Source organism: Ambystoma mexicanum, chromosome 4q (assembly GCF_040938575.1).
Source record: "Ambystoma mexicanum isolate Mex_15411 chromosome 4q, UKY_AmexF1_1, whole genome shotgun sequence".
Taxonomy (NCBI): domain Eukaryota; kingdom Metazoa; phylum Chordata; class Amphibia; order Caudata; family Ambystomatidae; genus Ambystoma; species Ambystoma mexicanum.
Genome location: NC_090928.1, coordinates 684,678,036 through 684,692,635, shown reverse-complemented (window position 1 = coordinate 684,692,635; position 14,600 = coordinate 684,678,036).

Genomic DNA, 14,600 nt, shown 5'->3' with positions numbered 1-14,600 from the left:
TTTCCAGGACCAGGCGCTCTTTTAGATATTCTGGTGCTTGTCCATATAGGCATCTATAGACGCCTCATACTCATCTTAAAACGTATTATGGCCTCCACTGGAAACTAGTGTAATTCCCTCCTATGTGCAGACACCGAATCCCATCTATTGGTGCCCTTAATAATCCCGACTGCATTGTTCTGGAGTGTCTGGAGCTTTTTAATTGTCTGATTCCAGCCAGTAGTGCACTGCAATAGTCGAATCTGGACATAATAACAGCTCGAACCAGGGTTCTACAATTAGCTAGTGAAACAAATGGTTTCAATAATCTAAGCAGTTTGAAATGATATTAAGACTTGTTGACTACATTGCTTATGTGGGCTTCAGCACCAAGAGATGGTTCCAGTGTCACTCCCAGAGTTTTCACTTTGGGCGCTGTTTTAATGTAATGTCCATCTATAGTAAAGCCTTTGTACTGGAGTGGCAGTTTAGTGCGTGCCTGAGTGGAGCCAAAAATTAGAAACCTGGTTTGGCTGCGTTGAGACAGAATCTGCTTGTTGTCATCCAAGTTTGGATGGACTTATAGATTTGTTCGATGCATTCCAGGTCTTGATCATAATCCCCTTTCATCTCTACAATGAGCTGGGTTCATCAGCATAGTTCGAAGAATGGCGCACCCAAGGCATCCAGAAAGTCACATAGGGTACAGCAAAATATGTTGACTAATTCCGGCGAGAGACAGGCTCCCTGTGGAATGCCACAATTAATTAACTCAGGCTTAGAACATGCATTGCAACAAACAATTGTTGATTTCCTGTCGAGAAGAAATGGTTGATCCAATCTATCGCGCCACTGGAGCACCCTCCACGAACAGCCAGCGTGCTAACCAGTTTCTCATGGTCTACGAGGTCAAAGGTTGCTGATAGATCTAATAATATCACCAGCCCAGCTTTACTCCTTTCCATGATATTAAGCATTTCTGATGCTTACTATCTTGCGTAAAATGGTTTTCCATCCATCTTGCAGTATCTGCATAATGGCCAATTATTGAAGATTTATGCATTATTTTCAGAGCAATACTGAACACCAATCCTACATACGATACTGTAGCACCTCAATCTAATCCCTATTCAGAAGAATACCTAAACCCAAACCTAGTAATAACAATGATGCCTAATTGTTTGGAAGGCTGAAGGCTGAAGGCCAGAACACCACTGACGGTAAACAAAGTTACTACAATCAATTCTAATTTACAGTTGTATCAAGAGGTGTATTGCATGCACTCTTACATTAAGACCTCATCACAGCACTTCTGAGGATTATGATCAGGTGAGTTACGAAGGATTTTGAATTTATAGAATGCCCAGTGCCATACAAACTGAATTTCAATTTCACTTATAAATTGCTAGCGCTCGTGAAGGAATTGCATTTCGCAAAAAGAATGATAGCAATTTCTCCAAAAATATATCAATAATAATATTTCAATTATTTGGTGACCTGTATGATCTGCAGGCTTTCTATCATATTAAATGAATTCCAAGACTTGAGGCTAAACATTGAATACCAATTTAAAGGAACTCTGATAGACGCCTGGCTGGCTTAGCCGTTTGTACTATTTGGTCCCTTTCATCATTGGCTATACATGTCTTAATTTCAGCCTTAGCAAGTGCTTGTTCCAAGTATAATCAGACAGGATTTTGGTAGCCTCAGCCTGATCTATGGTGGGTAGACTCTGCTTTCTGAACATTGACACTCAAACACTCGCCACCACCAAACCATAATTATTAAGGAAATAGGTTTGCTTGTGCCCCAATTGAGAGTGTTATCATACATAGTTATAAAATGAGTAAAAAACAAAAATGTATCCCCAATGAATCTCATGAATTACTACCTGGTTCCTCTGTAGTGTACTGAAAAAAGGTACATAAAACTAAAATAAGACAATGACAGAGCAGATAAAATTCACTATCTACAATTCATTACATCACATTGATTACCAATGTATTGATAGTTTCTTTGAATTGTTAGACAATCTGGAATTTGTTATTCTGTTTGGGTACTAAAATGCAGTTTCTATATAAAAATCTCTGGGCTCACCATTAATTGTATTTAATTCAGAAGCTAAACGAAAATGAAGGGAATGGTTGCCAGGTAGTGACGGCTAGCAGGAACATTGCTCTTTCCCCTATGGATCCTGTTTGCTCCTTGACTAACCAACCTACCAATGTGCTGCAGTATTCACATCACATTAATGCATTATCAATTGGTGAGGGGAGTAGTAAATCAGGAGATTCACGTTTGGGTGTATCTTCTTTACATGCCGCCTCAAACATCTTTATTCTTCTCTATCGGAAGCGACTGTGGGTAGCAGAGCTGCTTAATGGTGAATTCGGCATGCACCCTAATGGTGTAACGGTGTGAGGTCCTTTCCTCTTACGGGTCTTGGCTGGATGGCTGCTTGCTCACTGGAGCTTGCTGAAGACAGCACACAGACTGTGAATGGACGCGGATGAACAGTGCCCGGGTCACTGTGTGGCCCATGCAGGTGGTGTAACCAGAGGTGTGATGTATTGGCAGAGGATTCTTGCAGCGGTCTTGCAGTGAGTTACAAATGCCTCTGGGCCCCCAGTATCCCCTGGCACATTAGACCCAGTATACCCTGGCTCATTAGACGTTAGAGTCTCACTTTGTATACCTGAGCCAGTATACCCTGGCTCATTAGACGTTAGAGTTTCACTTTCCAGGCTACGGCGTCACAAAGCCCGTGGTATATGCTCTTTGTGCCCTCTGTGATGCCGCAGCAGGTCTTGGGGGTGGCAACGGTCTGCAGGACCCATCTCAGATAACTGCAGGTTGACCTTCTTGACATGTTAGTTCTATGCCCATTAGCACCTGTGACGGCTATCTCCTGTATTCAACCTGTCAAACTGCTGGTGGAATCTGGCAATTGCGAGTGCACAGAGGGTTTTGGGGATAGCCTGACCTCGGGTAGCTAACCAGTTTGTTTATATGTGTCCCAGTTTGAGTACTAGTATTTTTATATTTTGCCTCGCGAGGATAGCTCAGGGGCAACATGCTCACCTTGGAAGCAAGGCGACACAGAGCAACACAGGGTCAATCCCCGGTCCGCGCTTGGAAACCTCTGGGTATTAAGCGCGTTATAAATAACCTATCATATCATATCCCTGGGCAGTAGCACCGTGGTGGGTGTATAAACTAGCTGCTAGCCCCTTGGAAAGGTTGAAAGTGCCTATCCCCCTTCCCCACGCTTGGATAGGCAAATAACCAAAATAAAACAGGGCTGCTTGAGGAATGGAGTGGTATTTAAGTTTTAGTAAAAGTGATTTCCCCTGTGGGAACAATGAGACCGTATAACCTTAACTTATTCTCTGTTGTCCACCTAATATTCTCTTCATTAAAAAAACCTCAGCATGCTCTTCCATGGCCTCAAACCCAAAAACAAAGCTTAAACTGAAGAAAGTTGGACCCTTATAATTCAAGAGAGCCAAACCATCTCCTCAACACGTGATCCCCGTGGAACAAATAAGTTGACAAAGTCGACAATAAAATGGACTCTTTGGAGCCAGAAAATGTTGGGGCAAAATATCCATTAGAATCAGCACAGGTTGACAGGTTGACATTAAGCTCTGGATATGGTCTTGAAAGTTTGACCACCAGCCAGGATGCTGTGTTCACACGACTGTCTACAATTCGACCAGACTTGGACGCAGCCTTGTAGACACAGGTACAATAGCTGCGACCGCCTCGGCCCCCAGAGAGGAGTGAAACTAGACCTCTGGTACATACTAAGCACGTCATAACTGAAACAAAAATCTGTGCAGCAGGATGTACTCCAGTGGAGCCTTTTCTACCTACATAGGAAGCTAGTGGATCCGCTACCGATGTAGTTGGATGCCTAGCTGGCAATTTGGCCCGCCTTGCTATTGTTACTGATATTGTTACCCCTCTGATAGATCAATACTGGAGGCATTGGAGCTCTCGATTGATCGGCTGTATGCCGAAAACTGCCAGAAGGCACCTGTTGAGAATCATCAGGAGGTCTTAACCTCCCACCACTCCACGGCAAGTGGTTATTGGGTAGCTGCTGCTAATCCAATCAAGATTCCTAGAAGTAGGAAGAACTCATGCATGACATCTAATGGGCATAGCTGCGAGGCATCTGCTTCATCCACTCAGAATCATCAGAGACCCTTCACAAGCAAGGGAATGTGAGTTTTCGCCCTACTCAATGTTCCTCGCAATAGTACCGAGAGGATTCTTAACTCCAAATTTACAAGACTTAGAAAGCCATGCAGCAGATGACTCTAGTCCCCTGCATCAGCTACTAGAAGGAGTCGTTTCATTTTTTCTCTTGACCCTTTCAGTATATGCCGACTCCCCAGATCTCTCGAGGAATCTTGAAAAGGCGATCAATGCAATTAAAACTCAGACTATAGCAAGAAATCAGGACCTCGCCCATCTGGGTAAGTGCATCGAAATTATGGAATAGCTGCTGAACAGCTCCAGTTGGCTCTGCAGATGCTATCAAATTGGTCAAACGTTGGGCAGCAGAATGGTGGACAAAGCCTGTCAAACATCAAATTTAGCTTTTGGCGCTCTGGATGTTTCGCCAATCTGAGAAAGAGGATTTAGGTACAAACATACCAAGAAATCCAGAAGGAAAAGTCACGAAGGGTGGCATCCTGCCCACGGATTCCTCATTATTTGGGCAACCTCACCAGCCTATAGCTAGGCTAAAGGCAACTGCTGCTAACCTATGCTCCTCTGTCTGGGAAATGTCTATAAGTCCTCAACCAGAGCTACCGTAATGTTGCCACGGAAGGCACTTTCTAAAAGGAAGGAAACCTTTGGAGGTGCCTGTAAGAGAACTGAAAGGCGAGACTGCTCAGATAGAAATCCAATGTCATTGAATACAGTAGATTGCTGCCTTTTTCATGCCAATTTAATTGAGGTGGGGAGAGCTACGACAAAGGGCAAAAATGTTCTCTTTGAAGGAAGTCAAATAGAGGAAAAATCAGAAAGGGATTTGAACCCTTTCCAACTATGTTGGAGGCTCTTCACTTAGTCCTCCCGTCCATGGAAACATTACAGGATCTCTCTTGAGCCAATCGGAAACCAGTCTGCCATGTTCGATAGTGCTAGTGAAAATTTCCATAGGTGGGACCATGTTGACAGTAATACATAGGCAAAAAAGGAGTGAATGTAAAAATGCATGAGCGAGGACCCTAAACAAGGAAGGAGTGTTGGAAAATATGTAGAATCCCGAGAAAGGTCAAAGGAGAGTAGAAGAACTATGGTGTCTGATCCTAAAAACGTTACACAGGAATTGACTAATGAGGGCAACGATAGCCTGAGACCGAATGCTCAAGGCGTTTGAGAAAAGTCGGAGCAAGGGGACAGCAAAAAAAAAAGCTTTTGTGAGCTAAGAAACATATGGGCACATCGCCAGAATGACTAAGTTCAGGGTGTAAGTAGAAATCTACAAAGCACTCCTCATCTTATTGAGTTGGCAGTCAATGGTAATGTTCCTTCTATTATAATTGAATCACGTGTACAATATTGTTCATCAGGGCTCAGGAAAGCCTTAGGTGGGTTTAAAGCTGTACATGGTAGAGCAGGTGAAGAAGCAGCCCAACAGCAGATGGGTCCTGGTAAAGAATTACAGGTGTGGCCAGGTAATGGTAGACTGTATTCACATGTTTAAAAAAAGAAAGGTCCCACTCCTGAAACGGGAAAAAAATGAATACCCTACTTAGGTTAGCACAGCTTCATGTTTTCACATTGTAGGATTTTTATTTAGTGGAATTTAAGATAAAATTGTCCAAACGTAGTCAGGTGTGCACTTTAATTCAACCCTGACGATCACACTGTCTGTCACCCCATCAGGAAGGAAGGGTATGATGTTGTTAATATCACAAACACAAAGTCCAAGCAAAGTTGGACGTTGGAAAGAAATGCCTAACCTACGAATAATCACAGAAAATAATAGGGACAAGGTTTTTTGTTCCGACATTACGCGTGTTCAAAATGATCTTGCAATGAAGTGGTGGTCAAATAATAATAGTGGGACAAGAGCCCCATTGGTCAGAAGGTGGGAAGAAAGAGATGCATGTTTAGCTAGTGTTCACTGGGCATGGCTACCCGGTAACCTTCATGCAAATAATTTACAGAGCATCTTAAACTTTTACGGATTGTGTCCAAATTGGGTGTTTTGAACCGGCTTCAGGAATATCATAATGTTTTAGAAATTATCTCAGATTTGATATTGTATGGCAGCAAGAGGTCTGAGCAATTGAACAATTACATGTATATGGCATGTGGATATGTCAAGTGGCCTTTACATCTAGTAATATTTAAATATTGTTAAAATGATAACTCCCTCACTAGGTCTTGACTCCTCCAAAACAGCTGCTGATAGCTCACACATGTGATGCATTATCAGGCCACATATGTAATACCCTCTGGGAAGAGATCACTAATAAATAGTAGGCCCAGAATTGTGAGTTTGATGGAAGACTGGATATGCCATTGCCTCAGTAACCCAATTTTGAAATTGGGGTTTTTAATAGCATGGTTTTGTTTGTTTGTTTGTTTGTTTGTTCTATTATTTGTTATGTGCGCCAGACCCAAGGGGATCAGGGCGCAAGAGATACAAGAATATGCAAAGCTTAGTTACAGTGAGTCACGAGGTTACAGGCAGTCATAAAAGCAATACATTACTATACATTATTATACTAGCAGGATGTACAGGATATACAGATATTTACAGATATTACAGGAATTGTGCATAGAAGTAAGGTTGGCATCATGGGTTTGTGTCTATAGCTGACATGACCTTGCAAAAACAACTTTAAACCACACAAGGGAGATAAATACATTTTGTAAAAAAAGGGCGCTAGTAAGGGTCCAGGAATTTTTACATGTTTGCATGGTCAATGGTTAAGTTAACAAAGATGTTAAAGTTTCACTGAAATAACTGAAAATCCAGCCTTAACAATTGATTACTTGATTGTATTGGTGCAGCATTTTTAGTGTATAAACAAATCTGAGGTGTCAAAGTGACTGCTATCTCTAGGTTTTTGACTTATATGGTGAATGCCAAGCTTCCAATGTCCATAAATCACCAATTAGTTTGAAGGTTAATAATACAAACAGCAGAATGTAAGGGAAATATCTGAAATAAAAAATAAGTGGGTATGCAGCATGGTATTTTTACCCCAAGAGGATCTGTGGACCACTAAACAGTAATATATGCATCTAAAGGTTTCTCTGTCTGCATACAGGCAAGGACTGCACCGTGCAGGCACAAATATGTGTTTAATACCCCACTACTTTTTCGGGAGCCTGGGAAAGGGTTAACCGACTCATAATGCACATTGTATTTATTTAAGACCGAGCTTGTATGATAGACACCCTACTGGTGCTCGGCCTATAATACAGACGTATTTGGACAACCATATTGTCAAATGTTTAAGTAACATACATGACCATACTATCACTGAAGGACAGGATAATTGGATACTCCCAGGAGTGAGGTGGAGTGTTCTCTGTGTTGCTTGGACTGTTGCATCCATAGCATTTTTTCCATCACCATTGATTTGGAGGAGGTGGCTAACTACGACTATACTCCTTTAAAAACATAGCCCTGGACGTAGGAGCGTCAAGGGTGTGTGGTGGAGTGTTCCCTGTTGTTGCCAGGACTGTTGCATCCATAGTAATTTTTCCATCTCCATTGATTTGGAGGAGGTGGCTAACTCTGGCTAAACTCCTTTAAAAACAGAGACCGGACACAGGAGCATCACAGGTGTGGTGGAGTGTTCCCTGTGTTTCCTGGACCGTTGCATCCATAGTATTTTTTCCATGTCCACTGATTTGGAGGAGGTGGCTAACTCTGGCTAAACTCCTTTAAAACCATAGCCCCGGATGCGGGAGTGTCGCTGGAGTGTGGTCAAGTGATCCTTGTGTTCCTTCGGAGCCTGTGGAGCCCCCTTCAGCCCTTCAGCCCTATGAAGATTTTGTTAAATGGTTAACTTTTGAATTGCCTGTTATACTCTGCTCTTGCCACATCGGCATGTTCTTTAGGAATATGAGTGGAATGAAGGTTTAAGCTGGTAACTGCGGCTCTTGTGGGAGCTTTGAGCGGGTCACTTAAGCCTTTGAGGTCTCTGAGGTCCCTGAGGACTTTAAGCCTCATGTTGGCGATATTGGCTTCTCCACTCCTCTGCACTCTGGTGCATTTTGGTATGTTCTGCATAACGGTAGTTGTAATGTACTGAGACTGGATGAGACTGGTTATTTAAAAACCTGCTACCCGACACCAGAGGGCGGTGGAGTGGCTTTCGTGTTTCCTGTGAGCCAGTGCCTCTTAAGGTTGGATGGGATTTAAAAACCAGCCAGTGACGTTCCAAAGTAATCTCAAGTAACCTTTGCCTTTTGTGCCGCCTGTTTTGCAGCTGCAAGTTGATGTGAAACACGTGTTTCCTGCTGACTGTTGATCACCCTCGCTCATGCCCCATTGTTCAGCACCTTTGCTATTCAAATACCTGCGTGCCTCAGTGCCTTCACTGTCTAAGAAGGTGGGGATAGGGGGGAGAGACGGACTAAGGCTGCTCCACGAGCCGTCAGCCGTTCCCGCCCCACCCCCTCTGTTTTTTCTGGCGTCTGGTTGTTGGAGTCTTTCATGTGGATGAACATATGGATATGTTGTATCTCAAATTAAGTAACCAATATAACATAGGACGACGAGTGGGCTCCTGAAACCAGTCACCAGCTACATTTTTATTAATTTCCTTTCATGCACAGTGACTTGTGGGAAGGCTAGATATTGCGACATGGAGGCTATTCGTGGAATGGTGGCCTAATTATTAGGTCTGTTTTATCTAAATTTGGATTACCTTTGATAATTGTTATACCTGTTTTAACTTTGATGTTCAATTTAAAAAAAAAATGCTCACTTTTAATTGATTTCATTGATCTTACTGATCTTAGGCGTATGTGTTCATGTAAACTGAATCAACTGATTTTTTTGAAAAAGTACTTTGTGGTGTTGTCCCCTGCCTTTGATACCACTATGGTGAAAAGGAAAGCAAGGGACGAGGGGAGATAGGAGTGACACCGTAGCCTACCAAAGTTAAACCCTATTTGTTGCAACGTTCACTTGAAGCTATGGCTAGTAAAATAGTAATCCCCATCGCCATTAATGACAAGGCACACAGTAAGCTACTTCAGGCTTAGGAGGGAATCCCATCTTGCAGGATTCTCCACTGCCTGGTAAGGAAGCAGACAACAATGTAGAAGTCGGAGGAGAAGGGAGGGTGGAAATAGCATCAGATCCATTGACAAGTAGCCCTCCGGCCTGGTAAGGGAAACGAGCCAAGATCTAAATTCCTCATTTGGGGGGGGTGAGGATAAGCTATGGCTGGAATCCCTTTTAGATGTAAAGCTTAAGCCCCTCCAGACAGTTTTGGAATCAATGCAGGCCTTTAAGTCTGGGGCTATGTATACATTGGCAATCCTGGATGACTCAATTACACACCTATCAAAAAACGTGGCAGAAATATGGACAGTAGGAGTGGGGCCAAGGTCAAGGTCAGTAAAAAATGGCAAGCTAACATCAGTGGGGTGGGGGGTGAGAGGAGATTGTCCGGGCCTGGGTATCGTGGTTGGTGGTCAGATGATATCATCTGAGGACAAGGAATTAATCCTGCTGGCCTGTGCAGCAACTGCCAACTCTAGCGACATTGGGTCTGGGAAGTTTGCTGCAAGCTCCGGTCATTTGACAGGGAGTACTGGGGGTGATGTGCGTTTAGGAGCACATGACAAAAGTATTCTGAATTAACCATCTGCAGCAGTCCACTTTATGGGGATCATCACGGGGTTCCGGGTCTCCCGCAGGGTGGTTTTGAATCCACTATCTCTCTGATGAATAAAGCATCCCACTGGATCAATGTTAACTTGATTCGACCAAGTATTGACCCAAGCCGTATTTTAATGGAAATAAGATTGGGATGGGTTGGGCAAAAACCCAAATGTCTGGATGGAGACTGCATAGTGGTCTCTGCATTCTCCACAGTAAGCTGGTCTCCTTGGACTATTTTTATTCCTGTACAGGGAGGGTGGTTGACCTACGGAATGCCCTGGGTGAAATGGTTGGCAGTAGGAAGGTATCAAGCGATGCCCAGTCATGGGGGCTGTGGCGCCATTTGTTTGACCAGAGAAAGCTGTCAGGGGGGTGGTCTAATCTCAACCTGGAAAGGTTAAACTTGCAGAAGGGAAGAGTGCACACCACTATTGGGGTCAAATTAGCTAATCAATATGGGGCACTATCCTCTTGTGAGGAATTGGACTGACGCACGGTCAAGCGGCATAGGCAAGATGACCAGGAGGGCTGCAAGGATGGGAGGGGGATTGAGTCCTGAGATGGAGGGGCAAGTGCTACCAACACCAGCACCCCAGGTGGTTAGCTTGATATCCATGAATATCGTGGGGGGCAGGGGGAAAATTCGAGGGGGAATCCACTGTGGAGTTCTTGAAGACACACAATGTTATCCTCCTCCAAGAGACTTGGGCCTTGGAGACCCCTTTGCTAGATGGTTTCTCATCATATGGGATTCTGGTGGGAAAAAAATGTAAGAGGAAGATGCCATGGGTGTCTGGCTATTTTGATTACGGCTTTGTTAGCCTGTAAGGCTAGGGTAGTGGACACTAGGATGAACTACCTACAAGCAATTTGCATCTTAACACCTGAGACGAATGCGATAATTATTTTGAACTTTTATAATAGTCCACATAAGGCCGAGGCTGATAGACTGGCCAAGGTTAAGGTATTCATCGATGAGCTACTCCTTAACACGAGGAATGCAATGCATCTGGGGAGGAGATTTTAACCTCAAAATGGGTGCAGGTCTGCCAAGGGATGGTTTAGAGCGTTGGGAGGATTGGGCATTTAATATACTCCTGTCGAGGATGAAAGATGAACAGGGATGTGCTAAAGGTCTCTAAATGTGCTTTTGGCTTATAGCATGGGGATTACGCACAGTGAACAGACGCATAGCACTTGATATACCGGGCAATCTCACATTCAACAACCATCAGGGTTCATCGACAATTGACTACTTTTGTATCCCTGTTGAGTTGTGGACTTTGAGGTGCTTATGGATGTTCGTAGCGATCATTATCCAATCTGCCTAAAATTAAAGGGTGAGGTGGGGGCAGATTATCAAATTACCCCTGTGTGTCCGGTTAACCTCAACTCTGTTACGATTTGGAGAATCAAATGGGGGAAAAATACAGAAACGTCCAAAATGACCGATAGAAAATGACCGAATGCGTGATTTGGGCGAATTGCGGGTGTACGAAAATTACTGAACAGCCGAAAAGTTTGACCAGTTCACGCATTTGGTGATGGGGCTGCGGGGGTGTCCCCAGCACCATTGCTCACTATATTGTGCGCAGGGGTTGCGGGGGTGTCCCCCGCAGCCATCCCAACAAAAAAAAAAAAGGACCCTGTGGCACCAGTTCCCTATCATGGAAGTGAAAGGGAACAGGCGTTGCAGGAACAGTGTAAGTCAGCGGCTGCATGGTAAGTATGGGTGTGTGTGTGGGGGTGTGGGTGGGCAGGTGGTGGGTGTTTGGGTGGGGGCGGGGCCAAGTTTTACATTTTCAGAGGAGAAAAGACTTGTGGTTATTTCGGAAAAATAATCTTCGGTCTTTTATCTCTCGAACATTTGGGTGTTGAGCTTTCAACCCCAATCCAAAAATACGGGACACCAACCTACATCTTCACATGTTGTCTGAAAACCAATACCTTATTTTTGACATCCTGGACAGCACTGCAACCCTTGTGCATGTAGTAGAACAAATCACAAAGCTACAGGGGGCTCTGGCTAAGGGTTTTATCATTAACCATTAGAGGAAGGAGAAACAACACATAACAGGGTGGTTTGATGAGGCATGTAAAGATGAGAGTGGATTTTATGAGTAGTTTTTAAGAGGAAAATGTTTGTGATGTTATGTGCTTATATATGTAAAACTTTTATTGTTGTATGCATATTAAATAAATAAATAAAAATGCCAAGAAAGGACTTTTGATGGCCCTAAAAGCACCAATCTGCACAAGAAGGGAGATTTCCCAGACTAGAGTGTACTATCAGGGGGAACTTAAGCGAAGGAAGAAAGATATTGAAGGGGAGTTATGGGAGGGCTTTTTGGAAGCCTCGAGGCAGAATGACCAGAAAGCTTTTTGGGAGTTTGTGAAGGGGGGCACAACCAGTGCCAATGGTTTTAGACCCATTGCCAAGCATGTGGAAGATGTGGCATGGGTGGAGTCTTTTGTAACTTTTTTCGGTGGTGGTCCCCAGCTCGATGCTTATGGGAGAAGTGACTCCCCATTACAGTTTAGGCTAGAGGAAGTGTCTCGGGCCATCCCGCTACAGGCTCGTAATCGAGCACCAGGCCCAGACACGATCCCCTCAGATCTCTTCCAGGATCACTTGGAACTTTGGACTCCCCTTTTGACAAAGGTCTTCAATGTATCTATATATATGGGCTCATATCCACCCTTGTGGAAATCAGCTATCATTTTCCCCACCTTTAAGAGGGGGGACCCAGCAAGTCACATGTCCTAAAGACCCATCTCATTATTGGACACATCGTTTAAAATCTTTGGAAGGGTTCTGCTGGGGTACATTGAGTTCTGGTTGCTGGAGAGTGCGGTCCTCAGTTTGGTTTTTGCCCCGGGGTCAGCACCATGGAACAGAGCCTTAACCTTTACCTACTTGTCTTAAATTCTGTTTTTTGTAGAGGGAAAGGAGTATACCTTGCTTTTATGGACTTGAGCACGGCCTTCGATAAAGTGGACTGTTCAAAGCTGTGGGCCATGCTCGGCTCTATGGGCTGTCCAGAGAATATTTTGGTGGTGATACAAGCACTGCACAGGGGAAATGAGGCATGTGTGCGCAGTGGTTCGGGGGGGGGGGGGGGGCAATGCACTGCGTGTTTAAAGGTCAGGTGTGGTGTCTGACAAGGGTGTGTTTTGGCCCTGATCGTTTTTACTCTTTATATTAATGGGCTCCTAAAGACCTTGGTGGATATGAGGGCAGATTACCGACACCTGGGGGGCAGGGCTTTCCCAGTTCTGGCTTATTCAGATGACACCATGCTTATTGCCAGAACCCTCACCCTCCAGGTGCTGATCTCCATCTACGCAGCCTTTGTGGAAAGTCTGGGATTCAAAATCAATACAAAGAAATCTGCAGTAACAGGGAGCATGGGACGAAAGAGGCCAGCTAAAATGCATCCAATGATTTGCAATGGAGAAATAATACCGAGAGTGAAGGCGCTTGACTATTTAAGGGTCAGAATTTCAGAGACTCTAACAGGCACTGTGCATATCAATAAGCAATCAGTCAAGTACAGCCAACAAGTGGCTCAGACTAAAGCAGTAACATTGTATGGAGTGCCACTTTGGGGCATCCAGAAAGCCCCTGAGATCCAGGTGAAGGAGAATACATTCTTCAGAAGGCTACTGGGACTACTGGGATCCTCACATTGTACCTCTATACATAGAGAACTGGGAGTGGAATTCTGGGAGGACCAGTGGGCCTTAGCCCATTTAACTTTTTGGATTAGGCTTTGGGCAGATGAACATGTGTCCTTGTGTGATTTCATCATTAGATCTGTAATGATACGGGACAATTGGAGGAACATTTCTTGGCTTCTCTACATTGATGTAGTATTGTCCTGTGTGAACATGCGGGCACTCTCACCTCCAGCCATTTTGCTGTCTAAAAGTCAAATGAGATCCTACAAATGTGGTCTGGGAGAAGCGTTTAAGAAGAACAGGGATCTCATGGAGTTTGTAACCATTGCAGATCGAGCACATGCAGTGATCAGCCGGGTGGAGGAGATCCAGCGCTACTTAATTTGGGGCTTCACCAGGAGAGATTGTTGGCTTTTCACACGTGCTAGATTTGCCTGCTTGCAACTTAGGGGCATTACAGCTAAATGGAAGGGGTACTCAGACGAGGCAGGATGCCCTGCATGTGGTGCCCAAAGAGAGGACCTTCTCTCCCCTTTTATTGTTTTGCCTGGCTTATACTAACATCAGGCAGTCCATTTTACTGACGGTGCTTAGGTCGGTTAACATCTGTGCCTATAGGCCTGCAGCTCTATGTCTTCTGACAGCAGACTCTCTCTTGACAGCTTAGACATTGTTATAATTTCTGAAAAGAGCCATGTACCTAAGAAAGGGGATACTTATTTAACTACCCCAAAAAAGGTTTTGCCATTTAGTAAAAGCCTGCAGGATTATTGTCTCCAATTAATTGGAGCTTTCTGTGGCTCACTTGGCCCTTTTTAATACCCTTTAAAAATCCCCTTATTCTTAGTACCTGTGCATCAACTAGGAGGTTCCTTACTGGTTGAAATGTGTATTGGTGTTTATGATTTTACTTTTTCTTTTTAATTTTTTATTTTTTCCCTTTTCCGCATGTTACGTGATTTTATTTATTTTTATAGAACGTTGTATTGTGACTGGTATTCATTTTTGGGAAATTGTATTTTATGTACAGGTGAGTAGCAATGTTATCTTATTATTTACT